The sequence below is a fragment of the Coenobita brevimanus genome, chromosome 64 (assembly GCF_032717465.1).
Source record: "Coenobita brevimanus isolate Jiangsu-jjx chromosome 64, ASM3271746v2, whole genome shotgun sequence".
NCBI classification, from domain to species: domain Eukaryota; kingdom Metazoa; phylum Arthropoda; class Malacostraca; order Decapoda; family Coenobitidae; genus Coenobita; species Coenobita brevimanus.
Genome location: NC_137017.1, coordinates 11,623,884 through 11,638,962, shown reverse-complemented (window position 1 = coordinate 11,638,962; position 15,079 = coordinate 11,623,884). Strand labels below are relative to the sequence as shown.

The window sequence follows — 15,079 nt, the reverse complement described above, 5'->3', positions numbered from 1 at the left end:
TTTAAAAAGTCCCTCCACTCACAACTAGGTCACATCCTGTTCGACTATATAGAATAACTACAACTCTTAATTCGAAGTCCTCCAAGTAGTGCAACTACCGTGCATATGGCACAAAACTCAGCCTCTAATCACTAGTCTATTCTGATGATGATGTATATAGGAAACGAGGCTGGCGTGCCAGCAGGTATGGGCTGCCCTACTTCTTGTAATGCAGATTCCTACCGAGCCATACTGTTAATTGTAGTAGGGTAGCCAACCAGGTGAGTAAACCAGGTGAGTGAGTAAACCACAATGCTCCTTCACATCCTCATTTGTCAGTCTGTTTCCATGTAACTCCACAGGCTCCTCTCAAATAACTCATTTCCACTGCTCTCACTCTTGTGTCTCTCCAACAAGGTCCAAGCTTCACTTCCATATGTCAGAGTTGGTATCACAATACTGTCATGTAATAACTTTTTCACTTCCACTCTCACTTCCCTGTTTCTTATCACTGCTTTCAAGGAACCAGCAACCTTTCTTCCTTGTTGTATCCTTTCCAGCACTTCACCCTCCAAACTTCCATCCTACTCATCACACTACCCAAGTTCTTAAACATACTCACATTTTCCATTTCCTCATCATCCAACCTCACTGTACATTCACTGACTTCACCTCTCTCAAAGACCATAACATTACTCTTCCCTACATTCACCTTTAAATTTTGTTTCTTACACACACTGCCAAACAATTCCACCAAGCCTTGTAGCTCCCCTTCATCTTCACTTAACAACACAGTATCATCTGCAAACAACAGTACAGGGAGTTTCCAAACACTGCCTTCTCTCATTAGGGCCACTCCAACATCCACTGCCCTACCTTGTACCTCTTTTATAATCCCATCCATATAGAGACAACAACCATGGAGACATGACACATCCCTGTTTCAACACAACCTTCAAAGAGAAAAACTCACTCAGTTCACTATCCACACGCACTGCAGCCTTAGCACCCTCATGCATACTCTTCACAGCATTCAACAACTTCCCATCTACTCCATAATTCTTCATACTTTCCACAATCCTTGTCTATCCACCCTGTCATATGCTTTCTCCAAATCCATGAAAGCCGCATACAACTTCTTTCCCTTCTCTAGAAACTTTTCCACTAAAGATCTAAGAATGAATATCTGATCTACACAACCTCTTCCCTTCCTAAAGCCTCCCTGCTCTTCTCCAACTAATTCCTCTGTTCTTTCTCTAACTCTGTCAATAAGTATCCTACCATACACTTTTGCTATTATACTAAGACAAATGCCCCTATGATTACCACACACTTCTTTTTCCCCTTTTCCTTTGTACAAGGGAATAATTATATCTGACTTCCAATCCTCCGGGACTCTACCTTCCTCCCTGGCCAATCTGCACATCTTCCACATCCATTCTACTACTATCTCTCCCCCATGATTCAGCATTTCACCATACACTCCATCAATTCCTAGGGCTTTCCCCAATTTAACTACCCCTAATTCAACCAAGCCTAACTTAATTTAACCTTCCTAATCTGAATGACTTGGGGATGAGTTCGGGTCCTAACTGACCCACAGCCCTGTGCATGATGCATAAACCAAACTTCACGCTCTTGAGCAGCATGAAATTTTAGCATAATCTGTGACTCTGGGAGTTGTAAATGAATTATACAATCTTTAGTAACAGAAACTTCCACAGTATCTGAGTGTCATAAGCACACAATAATGAAAGAGTCCGTATCATTAAATTTTCACTATTTGGTAGCCCTCCTGCAGTCTGTCTCTTATTTATCCTATCCTAATCTATTTTATGTTAACCTAACCAAACTTATCCTAACCTATCCCATGGATAATCATATTTTTCTTGTTTACTGATGGATCCACCATATTTGAAATGCACTTTTGCATACGCTGAGAAAGTCGCTGCATCAATTCAAATATGAGTAATTTTTATTTTATGGTCCATATGATCCTCATAATGTATGCTGTTTTCAGATATATCTCATTTACTGTACCCAATCTAAATGAGCCAAAGTTCATTAATGAATAGTAATGTTACAACTGGTCAGGTCAGGTTACAGTATGCTAGATCTGGCTAGATTACAATAGGTTAGGGTAGTTTAAAGTACAGCATTCATTAAGGTTGGTTAATCTCGTCAAGTGTTGGTTGGGTAAGGCAAAGATATAGTTATTTCAGGGTAGACCAGTCACAAATTTGTGCTTTTTATAATTATGATGAAGTTTATTGTGAACATGTAACTTTACTGATATATCACTGAAAGTTGTCTGTTGAAACCACGTTCAAGACTGATAAATGTGAGCCCTAAAAGAAACGTGTGTCAACCTCCCATGCATTCAAATTAGGTAAATCTGTACCATGTAAGACCATCAGGCAAAGATATGGTTATTTCTGGGTAGGCCAGGCACAAATTTTTGCAATTTGAATGTGCTTTAGCATGTCGCCAGTCGCTACCATTACACCTAAGAAACCAACCAAGGTCAGGAAAGCAAAACGTGGATACAGACAGGCAATAAAGTCACTATACAAAAATATACAAAACGGCCGCGACGTATATCTGAATGATATTTTTCCTGTTTGGTCCCTTAAAAAAAAAATTGGGCTGAAACTTTACCTTAACATCCCAACGTACTAGTATTGCAAGAAAGATTCCATCATAATTTTTGTTCCGATAAGATTTCGAACTACAAGAATTAGGCATACCCATCACTTTCAGCAGGAGTGCCTTATGTGGAATAAGGTTCACAGAAATCAGCTCAAGCTACCAGTGATGAGGCTGCCAACACCATCCAATCACGTGTAAACTGGTATTCATACACGACGGAATACATGGGTTACAACAGCCACATGCTATACCTAGTATGTTGTATTTGGTCAAGGTATGTATTTTGGCATCATGTACGGCAATTACAGCACACATTTTCTATATATGTTACAGAACACAAGACACTCCTGCTCACCTTCCAACACGCACGAGTCGAGAGAGTATGAGCGTATTTCCTGGCAAAACAAGAACAATGTCATATGATACGCGCCCCAGGACACATTTTTATTTCTGTTACGGGATAAGGATGTAATTATTATACAGTACATACAAATTTGAGTAAAAAAAATATACTCGAATATACATGATTAACTGTTGAAATTTGCACTTTCCTTACTCCGAGACATCACCCGGATTTTTCAAAATGTTAATACAGGTCAAGTTATTTAGATAAGGCATATGTACTGTAATGCTAGGTGTTTTAAGGGTCGGCTTCCCGTCCCTTAAACGCCTAGTGGGTAGCTGGGCTCTCTTTCTAGACCGGAGCTTAGACAAATAGGAGAGAGGCAGGACACAACAACTCAAGGCAACAACCTTACACTTGTATTACTAAGTTGTACAGTGGAACGGATAGATGTCACGGATACAGATACAGTGGACAATTACAACCCTTACATCTAGATATGGGTTATCAGTATCGCGCAGGATACTGCTCGGGTCAAAATGAATAGCACTTGGGGAAGAGGTTTACGCATTATTAGTTACAGGAATTCACATTATTAGTTACAGGAATTCAAAGTTTTATATATTCGTGGAGTTGCTGGTACTGTTTCACTGTTGGTAAGTGTTACTTTAACACTGGGGTCTGTGTACGGTTTTAGTATTAGGAGGTGTTACCAGATGATAGCGGATTCACTATATTAGACCCGTATCTCACGGCGTGGCCATGTTCACGGTTGCACTGTCACTTTTACTCACTCCACCACTTTGATATTATCACTGGTGCTTCCCCTACTGACTTCCAGGATGTGGTTAGTTCATTGTTCTGCCTTCATGTCACTGAATCACGGACACTGTGCTATCATTGTCACTCCTTTCTGACCTGGGCGTCGTGGCGGTCAGATATAAGGCCGGTGGTCAAAGCCTCACTACTGACGGGGCCGGGGGCCTCTGCGTCCAGAGGCCACGGGATCACGCGCAGGGGCGTCCTCTCTCGTCCCTCTTTTGCAGGCGCGGCTGGGGGTCGTTGATGGTCCCCTGCAGAGGGAGTGATGTGCAGTCGAGTTGCGGGCGGAGGCCGTCACCTGCCTGCTGAGGCAGCTGGAGGCCATCACCAACACCGCTCGCTGGTGCAGTGGTAAAGTTCCCGCTTGCCAACTGGTGGACGGGAGTTCGCTCCTCGCTCAGGTTGCGAAAAGTTTCACTGACGAAGTGAGTGGTTACTGTCCCCCTTGAGCAAGGGGACGGGTGTGTGCGTGTGTGAAGGTCACAGCCTTGCCCTTAGATCGGACTATATGAGCTCTCAGCTCCCTTCCGGGAGGGTAAAAGCTGACGATCACGACCATCAAGTGATCCTGACCAACCCGGTGAATTACCAGTGTCATGCTCCCGTGGGCAGCTACAGAAGGAGAGGGGACGTACCCTTCTCTCCCCAGATGCGGCTGGAGGCCGTCGCTGGTTCCTGTAGGAGGGGAGAGGGAAGGAGCAGCACCCGAACGGCTGGAGGTCATCTCTGTTTGGGAGCGGCTGAGGCCGTCTCTGTTCGTGAGCAGCTGAGACCGTCTCTTTTTTCTGGTGAGCAGTGGAGGCCGTCTCCCTTTTGTGAGCGGCTGAGGCCGTCTCCTTTTGTGTGTGGCTGGAAGCCATCACAGGGGTGCTGCTTGGGACTAGAGCTTTAGTCCCACCCCGAACCTGTCGAGGGTTAGTCTGGTTGAGAGTGTCCCCGCGGACTGAAATCTTCCCGCTGGGGCTGTTGCGGGCAATACAGGCGTGGGACTGTAGAGGACATATGTCGCTCTAGCCAGGACGACCTGCGCTCCTTACCAACCCCTCCGTGGTTTCCTCCTGGGGTGGGGATCATGAAGTCTTGGTGGAGGTTCGCCACAGGGGGTATTTCAAGCATAACTTGCCCCAAAAAGTGAAGGAACAGCACAGAGATCTGAAAGTGACCCCAGGATTCTTTGTGCCAAATAAGTGAACTGTTTCATGTAAGTAGGGATGCAGGGTGGCTCGGTGGTAGAGCGCTGGACTCGAGGTCGAGGGTTTGCTCCCCACCCAGGGAGCTGCCTTTGCTGGGAGGGGTAGCACTCTCCTGTAACCTTAGCAGGGCTATATGATCTACCTGGGTCTAGCTTGGGGAATAATCCCTTGGTATAAGCAAATCACACCCATATCCAGGTGCCTTAATTGATTCTACCTCTCGTACGTTCAGAGCTGAGTATTTGGTTAGTGAAATACTCACCCCCAAGGGGAGACCACAGAGAGGCACGCAAATGGGATGAGGAAACACCCACCCCAGGGGGAGACCACAGGGAGGCACGTAAAGGCCCCGAGCCAGATGGGCCTACGTCCCCCGCCACCATGCGCCCCTCTTCCCCTCAAAGAAGCCAGCAGGGAGTACATCACTCCGCCGCACTATACTCCAGGCAGACCAACACTTACCAACATCAGAGTGGAACTAGTGCTCTCACAGTCCCCAGTAGGACTGCATCAAAGTCCATCATACCTGCCAGGGAGGGAACATCCACCGTACTTCCCTTGTCTGCAGCCCACCACCAGGAGCAGGACCGTGGCAACGTCCACCGTACTTGCCGTGGAGGGAACATCCACCATACTTTCCTAATCTGCAGCCACACTGGGAGCAGGCCTGAGGCAACATCCACCGGACTTGCCGGGTAGGGAACGTCCACCGTACTTCCCTCGTCCATTACCCCTGTGGCTCCTGTCGAGGGTAGCGTCCCTTGCTTGCCTCACTCCTCCAGAGGCTGAGCAGGATGCCCCTCTCACTCCCCCCACCCTCCTAGGGGCGGAGCCTGCTCCCCAGCAGAGTCCCTGTTGGAGAGTGTCTAGAGAGGCTCCATTGTGAGCCTGGGAGTGTGCTCACTGCAGCTGGCATCCTGACGTCACCAGCCACTGTTGGACTCCCCGAGGGCGAGAGGCCACAGGCAGACCCTGACGGCCTCCCTACTCCAGCGAGACCGCAGCCCCCAGCCACCAAGGGACGCCCCGAGAACTCCAGGTCGGGACCTACCCAGACCCACCGGCGAGACGCCCTCCTTCTCCAAGGGCAGGCGCAGAGCTGCACGCCTACTTGCCCTGTTCGGCCCCAGTTCCGAGAGCCACCACACACACTGAGGCCCCAACAGAGAGGAGTCTCCCTCGACGCCACCCCACAGACCTCACCGGACAATCCACTACACGAACAGGGACCTGTGCCTCTCTCGGGAGCGCACACCTGATGGGCCGCCTCCCACACCTGGGCGACACCTGCGACTACCTGGTCTCCCGTAGTCCACCACCTATCCATATGTATTAATACTGTGTTTGTATTGTATCATTTGTACTGTGTCCTGCACTTGTATCTTTTGTGGTAATATACATGTAAGACTGGTTAGCCTGTGTTTGAGCCCTGTTCCTTTTGTTGCATGCTCTAGACCCAGGCCTGAAAAGAACCCAAGTCAGTTGCCCATGCTCTGAGGACAAGGAGTTGAACTCAGAGTACGCTGCAACAGTTAGCATCATCTTAAGACAAAGAATATTTTTAGATTAGCCATTTTCTATCTCTGAGATACAGAATTAAGGGGTCATGTTGCCTTGATACCTAATACAGTTGTTGTTGTTTAATCCTGGTCCATGTGACAGAACAGACCTGTCGACTACAGGTATGCAACCATCCCTATGGGGCTGTCACATAAGTTCTCTATACTGATGGTGTGCCAGCATCTAAGTGTGGCATGTGCTGTGCACTGCACCACTATTATGTGCTATGTTGTGTGGGTGTATTTTACAGGCTGGGCATGTTTCTTCTGTATTCCACCCAACTCAACTGTAAGCTGGTAGCAGAGGAGGGCTGGGTGATGTTCTAAGCCTAGCAGGGTGAACTGTCATTTCTGTTTAAGGACACCTCAGATGGATGAACAGCAGGGGCAGGGGGGAAGGGCTTGTAGTGTGGTGTTTTGATCAAGGTGTTGTTTTGCCCTGCATGTGAAGTGAGTACAGTATGTACGTGTTTCTTCATTGCTAGTGTTGGAATGTCTGAAGGTGGGATATTGTTGCAGAGGGTTTGATAATGTTTGTGTAGTGATTGTTTTATGTACCTATGTGTACTGTTCCTGTAATGCAATGACATGTGTTGTGTACTGGCACAGGCTGCTGCTGTCATATCAAGGTAGTGTATGACTGGGGGAACTATAGTTTCAGAGTGTAAATTAATGAGCTGGGAGAGTGATTTTGGTGCATCCAGTAGTGATATGCAAGGCATTCTTCTTTGCAATTTGCAAGGTGTTGTAGTGGGTATTAGATAGGATGGGAGTCCATGCCAGGGAAGCATAGGACATCACTGATCTAATGTGCTGTTTGTAAAGTAAGGGGAGTGTTTCTTTTTGTTGCCTAAAGTCTGGCCCTGTAGTTGCACTGAGTCTAAAAAGGTACCCTCTTGTTGTCTGGTACATGGCCCTTGAAGGTTAGTCTGGTGTCATAGGTCAATTCAAGGATCTTAGTGGAGGGTGTGTGTGGCACACTAAGGCAGAAGGTAGTAGGTTGAATAATTAAATTAAGTGTGTGGGTGAAGAGCAGAAGAAAAGTTATAATAATGTAAAGAGAATCAGTGGGAGAGTAACCTAGGAAATCAAGCAGGTAGTGGGGACCATCGTAGTGAGAAGAGAAAAGGAAAAACTAAGAGATGATGTTGGAGTGTTAAGTGTTAGTGTGATGTGAGAGGAATACCTGTGTTCATGCTTACTGCTGGTGAAGAGTGTGGTGGTAGATTTGGCTTGGGTGATTGTTAGCCTGTGGTCACCAAAGTAAGTGTGCAGTGTGATGAGGTACATAAGTCCTATTGCAGTGTGCAGGTTGTGTCTGCAATGGGGTGTATGGTTGTTATGTCAACATCATCTGCATATGAGGCAATATTTGTGGGTGGTTGGGGTGTCATGCATGGATAGGTTGAAGAATATAGGTGAGAGAATGGAACTCTGTGGAATTCCGTTAGGGAAATTTCGTGTTTGTGATGATTGGCACTGGAAAGTAATATGTGCTTGTCTGCCAGACAAATAATAAGCAAATGTTTATTGTTGTTCTCCATGTTTGTATCATATATCCTGTTGAGTAGTCTGCATTGGGGGATAGTACTGAAATTGTCCTTTCCACTTGATCACAACACAATCCCCTATCACTCCAAACAGACATGTAACGTATACTATCAAGAAAGCGAAGAACTCTACAAGGACAGGGCCAGACAGCACCAGCAACCTACACGTGAAACACGGAGGACCATAGGCTATTCAGGCCCTCACAATTACCATCAGGAACTATTTGTAAGCATATTGTAGCATTCCCAGTACTGTATTTGGAAACATGGAACAATCATCACAGTACTTAAACCAAAGACAGACCGATGACACTATTTAGCACACCACCTAAAATACGCAAATGCCTCATTCTCAACAAAGTCACTCCCCATATCCCCCCTTGCTCCTTCACAAAACAGATTCAGAACACCACATTTTATAAATACCTTATTGACTGATCTCACACAAGCATCGGATGGCATCAACCCTGCGACGCCAGTACATTCTCACAAAGGTATTAGTAAACCCTTTGATGCTGTCCCTAACCTAATACAGTATTCGTAAAAGGCTTGAGTAGGGTATGGGATGGTACAGGTTGAACTGAAGTTTTTCCTTTTTTTAGGATCTGATAGGCGAATGTTTTGGGTGACTTCAAAGGCTAACATTTTTTTATGGAAGGTACCACATATTGATGCCAGGAATCCACTTTACCAAGGTTCATGTGAAGGAATAGGAAAAGGAAATTGGGTGGTAGTATGTAAGAAGACACTTGAGAAGGGTCTGTGGGCAGAAGGGTTCAGGGAGCAAACGGGTGGTTCCATTACTGACTGCTAAGGGGACAACTTCCTTTTGATGTAAGAGGCAACCAGTGAAGACATGGATCACGGTGCTGAATTGGGAATGATGTAAGAGTTGACATTTGTACTTCAGTGACCCATGGGTTTGGGGCCATGTGTGAGGAATCATGACTAGGAGCAGGTTTATGCTGCACTCAGTCTGGGACCAAAGCCGACAATATGACTTCAGCCATCACCACCTCACCTTGAGCCTAAGCCATAGTCATAGTCCCTCCAGTGATCAATGCAACCATTTCAGGTGCCATCCTTAGTTCTGCTCCCAGATCAGAATTTAGGGGAAAACCTCTGAGAATGATCAGGCCAAAACTCATCCTGCAAACTTTGCTGTCATGGTATCATCATCATCACAGTAATCCCTCTATTATCTGGACAACCATTACCCAGACAATCCATTACTCAGACGCTGTGATCTGGATGTTTGAAACTATTATTCACACATTTTTCCATTTTATCCGGAAAAATGCATGCGTCCAGGTGGAAATTATGGCCGCGCAAACATTGTCACACCCAGCCAGGCAAGAATAGCCCAGTGGCACCACGCCACGCCCACCACCCTGTCTGGCTGGGTAGTTCACCCAGCGTCTGCTAGAGATCCCCTTGGTTGTTCTCAGTTCCCATGCAGCGACAGTTTAGTGAACTGCTCATCTCAGACAGTTGTTATGGCAGCGGACATGGTAGCTTTTGTGGTTGTTTCCTACCTGGTTCAGGCCTTGTTATTCCTTGCATCCCACTTCATAGGGTGTGCAATGATGGCCCCTCCACCAGGGAAAAGAAAGAGGGTTCTGTTGACTCTGGAGAAGCAGGAGATCCTGGGAAAGATTGATGGAGGACAGTCGAATCATGATTGTTGACACTGATTTTATTCTAGCTTACTGTACTTTACCTTGATTTTGTTCTATTTTACCATGACTTTATTCCATTATACCATTATGTTTTGTGCACTCACTGCATTTTTCTTGTGTAACTGTTTTTCTCATGTTTTCATTTCACTGCAGGGAATGGCCCTGCAGTTCCTTGTCTGTGGTTGATAGGTCTGCTTGACAATGGTAATTGCTTGGCTGTGGTTTATAGGTCTGTGTGACCAGATAGAGTAGTGTTAAACATTGGGAACAAGTGTTGTACAATGTACTGTAGTGGCCTTTTACACTGGCTTTCAAAGTTAGGTTATGTAAGAAGGGTGGGTCAGGGGAGAAGTCCATTATCTGGATGGAGCCATTACTCAGACATGCCTCTGGCTCTACTACGTCGGATAATCGAGTGATCACCGTAGAAGTAAATGCCCGTAGCAATACAGCATTCTGTACAACAGTGGACAGAACAGTGATATTCATGCAGCTTTATCAGCATTTATAAACATTTTCTATTTCATGATAGAATCCGTTTGGGAATCCTAACCTTTTCTTCTCCAAACACTTGGCTACATTATGTGCCATGTTTCCTTGATGCCTTTCCCTAAAAATTAATGAAAGAACTCCTTTCCTTCCTTCCTCTTCTGTCTTTCTTTACTTCTTTCTTTCGTCATAACCTTCTGCCTATGGGTGACTTTACACTTCCTCTTTTTTCTTTGTTTCTTTCATTCTTTCCTGTTCCTTCTGCCTGTGGGTGACTCTATACTGAGTGACAAGTTGAATGGTTTCCTGTACACCAGGAAACCATTTATGATGCTAGGTGGTAATCATATAACCAAATTATGGCACCTGGTGGTTTAGTGGGTAATTGCGGCGCTCCAATCTGATTGAGCCGGTGAAGGTTTATATCCAAGGGATGGTTGGGATTATTGCTTATGTAATGCCACTCAAGGATGAGTGAGGTTGGCCACTCTCATCTTAAATGTCAGGACCAATTTGCCTAGCCCCGGGCTCCTACGCTCCTCATGGGGCAATGTAGGATTGGATGATAGACAGATAGGAAGAAAAAATGAAGAACTAGCACCATGCCATAAGATGGCTGTACTGAATAACACTAAGGCAGCAGGGGGAACAATTAAATGCATGATTTGAAGAGCAGTGAAAAGTGATAATACTGAAGAGAGAAACAGTGGGAGAGTCACCCAAGAAATCTGCAAGCAATGGGGGCCATCGTAGAGAGAAGAGGAAGGGAAATGCTGAGAGATGATGCTGGAGTGTAGTTGAGCATCAAGAAAAGGGTCATAGACAGTCATGGGGTAATTACAGTGTAAACAGAGTGGTGGATGGTCACAGCTCATTAAATGGCTAGAGTGAGGCGGGTGTGATCCAAGCAGAGACAAACAAGGATAATTTCTCATCAACATTTGGAGTTGGCTGAGGTATGCCAAGGAAGAATTGAGGGTTTAATACTATGAAGTTTGTTGCTAACTTGTAGTTTCCATGAGGATTCTCAGTGTACACAGAAAAGACAGGTTACAGTAGGAAAAGTCAAGAGCACGAATGGGGTAGAGTAAGGACCTACAGGAGGGAGTAGTAGAATGCACCCATGAATCAGCTTGTTCTTTACCAGGAGTCCCAATAAGGCTAGGGACCCAGCAAAAGCAAACTGACTTTTTCTGGACAAAGGCTGAACAGCCACTCCTGAATTGGGTGATCAGGGGATAAGAGTAAGACGGAAGTGTGAAAGGAAGCGAGTGCACTAAAAGAATAGTATTTTTAAAACAGACAAAAAGAAAAAAAGCAGAAGGGAAATTTTTTTATTCTAAAGTTGGTAATGTAAGCCTCAAGTGTGTCTATAAATTCTCCTTGACTGACATGAGCTTGTACCCACTCGAGCCAAACATTTAAAAAGGTTTAGCAGTATACCCCTTCATATGTTCGCATCCTGTCAATGTTCATTCAATGACGATGTTTCACTCCCAAACCCACCCATTCCAAAAATTACATTTCGGCATGCCCTTTTCATACTTCACCAAAGGCCTTCTATGCGCACAGTGCGGTATACCTGTGCATAGAACACTGAGTAGAGGCGAGTTACTTCTTCAGTAACAAAAGTGTTTCTAGTCTCTATGGATCAGTTTCCCTTCAAGACCCTTAAATATTGTTAGCAGAGCCGGCCGCCCACGTCAGATGTGTGCAAGTCGACAGTGGCGGTGGCTCAATCGGTAGAGAGTTGGCCTGCAGTCCTGACGGACCCGGGTTCAAATCCCGCTGAGGCAGGGAACAGTTTAAGGATTTGAATTTCACAAAAATCAGACTTTACTGATCTACCAGAAGCCCCGCCGACATGTCGTAAAAATACCCCCGCTAATACCAATACACCAGTCCTGTATGAGACAGCCCTAGCATGTATTCAATATGGACGGTGGGTGTTAGCGCCGAAGTGGTGACATGTAGAGGTGTCCGGTACGTAGGAGGACTACTGGGCCTTGAAAGCAGGCTGCGAAGCCTATGCCCAGAGTCGGTCACATAAAAAAAAAAAAAAAAAAAAAATACAAATAAAGGAAGAGGAAGAGAACCTAGGAAAAGACTTCATAGCAAAAAGAATAGCATAAACTTCTGCAGTGATGATACCTTCAAAGGGATGAAGAATACTGCAGAAGAGACAGGGAACACAACAACAAATCTAATACTGGGGTAAGATTTTGAGCCATCAGTAAGAGATGTGTGGCAGAAGAATGACAAGACATGTGTTCAAGAAAAAAGGGTGTAGAAAACTTAGAACAAGGAAGGGAAGATGGTCTGACTATGGGAGGAGGCAAAACCCAAGGTGGGAAGGACACCAGAAGAAGGGGAAGAATAGAAAGAAGGGTGAAATCAATAGACTGAAGAAGGGTGGGGACTCAAAGGGGGAATGGAAGAAAGAGATGGGAATTTGAGCAAAAATGGAGCATTGGAGAAAGCTGGGAGGGCAAAGTAACATCACTGTAGTTGAAAACTGGTGATGCACTTAGGACCTAATGGTGAGAAAAAGACAATGATAGGAGAGAGGGGGAATGCCTGATTTGCAGTGGGAGACTGAAAAGCACTAAAGGCCAATTAAAGACCAGTATGATGAATGGTTTAAAGTTTTGAAAGAGTGCAAGTGGAGGCAGAATAATGGACATGGCAACCATAACCGAGTTTAGAAAGAATAAGGACAAGAGTGAAGATGAAGAAATGCGTGGCATGATCAGCACTCCATGAAAGCTGAGACAGCATCTGCAACAAGTGAAGATGATGATAAGTGGAAGACTTAAGGGGAGAAACATGTGCATTCCAGTTAAACTGGGGGTCAAACATGAGGTCAAGAAGAGCAGTAGAGGAGCAGTATGAGGGGTGTTATACAGTGCATGTAAAGAGTAGGTTGAGGTATGGTTCATGAATGGGTAAATGTCACTGCACATTAGGAATAATGAAGGTCTCTTGTACAATATATTTCTCAAAACTGTTCGTATCATTCGTCATTTTATACTGTACCCAGCACCCACATGGTACTAGAGAAAGACAGTTTTAACTGGTGGTACTGATGTCGCCAGGCCAGTTACACAAATGCAGTTCAGTTCCCTCCCTACTCCCTAAAAGGAAGGTGGTGGACTGCAGAAAAAAAGGGCATCTTCAGGCTGAAGTCCATCAGGCTTACATCCAGATGTGCCTGAGGCCACAACAACAACAACCTATATTCCAGCATCTCTCCAATAGGTTTTCCTTTCATTTAATATAATCTGATTTCAAGTCTTAACAATTTCTGTGCACCACACTATCTCACCTTGTTTTCTATCCCTCCTTCTTTCTCTTTCAATTTCTCTTCTTTCCCCTCACCTGTCCATTCTACATGTTGCTGTATTATCCTTGGCACGGGGGTGGTTTGGCCATTTGGAGAGGATGAAAAGTAACAGACTAACTAGGAGAGTGTATGCAAGTGAGGTTGAGGGTGGGAGACGGAGGGGGAGACCAAGGATGACATGAAGGGATGAAGTAGAAAGGTATATGAGAGAGGGGGTCAGAGTTGAAAAAAGGGCAGCAAAGTGGCAAGGAACTTGGCAACATGAAGGTGATTTATTTGTGGCCACCCCTTACGGCATTAAGGGATCTGGCTATAGAAAGATAGATCTGTTCTTTAGTGGTCATTGTCGGTCTATAATGGCCCCTTCACTTCCAAGGTATATAACTACTACAGTATTTCTCTCTACATTATTATTGTCTATCTATCTATCTATTGCCAGATGCCATAATCCCGTACGGGGTGGCCATTTGACTCTTGAGTTATTTGTTTTACAGGGAGGGCCACTAACCCTCCACCAACCCACTTGACACGTAGGGAGCACGTATGGTTTGGTTATATGGTTACCACCCAGCATTGTAAATGGTTTCTTGGCTTACAGGAAACCATTTGACTTTAAATTATTAATTTACCACTGATTTAATAATGTACTTGTCAATTTCTTACCTCTGCTCATATTTCCAATCTGCACTTTCATGATGCTGTATTATATTGATCAAGAAGGCTCAAATAAAGCTGTAATGTATGTTTTTTTGTATATTCAAATACCAATAAGTCAATGACCAGGTACAAATACAAATAAGGATGTACAGTACAGTATAAAGACTGACAACTTAATACAGTATAAGATACATGAAAAATTCATTTCTAAATACAAAGTACTGGTAGTGTATCAAGAAATGTTCCAAGCAAAATTTGTACAGTACAAAATATAAAGAACAGAGCAACTATATAATATTGGTTCAACATAATATAAAAATATATTATTTTATATAAGAGCAGAACATAATATATTAGATACTGCACCAGATTTATCACTCACAACTCAGGACTTCTCAGTATGATGGTTTAAAATTTCCTGATACTGTACAGTAATTCAAAAGGATAAATCACTCACACAGTTACTCCTATCATGTATGAAGACAGTACTGTACTAAGAGTAACACAGTATGCTATAATGGGACCAGTTATTTGTCTTCTACACAATACAGTACATGTAACATTCTCAAAAAACATCATTTTATTCTTCAATGAGCAGCCTAAGATAGTGAAAATATTTATATCTTATTTGATTTTGAATGGCAGCTCATATAAACTCTCCCCTTTGACACTTAAGACTGCATTATAAATATATGAGCAAGTATTCACCACACATATTATATGGCAGAGGGCTTAAAGAGATAATATATGAATACTCTACTAACTGAACACAGCTTGGCATAAACCCTTTCATGCAGTACTAACCTAGCATGGCCA

The 15,079-nt window shown here is 44.5% G+C and overlaps 1 protein-coding gene across 1 annotated transcript in view; it reads right to left on the bottom strand.

Moving 5' to 3' along the window:
- RpLP0 (ribosomal protein LP0) overlaps positions 1–3,004 on the bottom strand; it is a 93,827-nt gene extending 90,823 nt beyond the window's left edge. Inside the window, exon 1 of the mRNA XM_080276208.1 lies at positions 2,984–3,004. The gene's annotated coding sequence lies outside the window, so the exon portion shown is untranslated. The remainder of the gene's footprint in view (positions 1–2,983) is intronic.
- Positions 3,005–15,079: the final 12,075 nt, after the last annotated feature.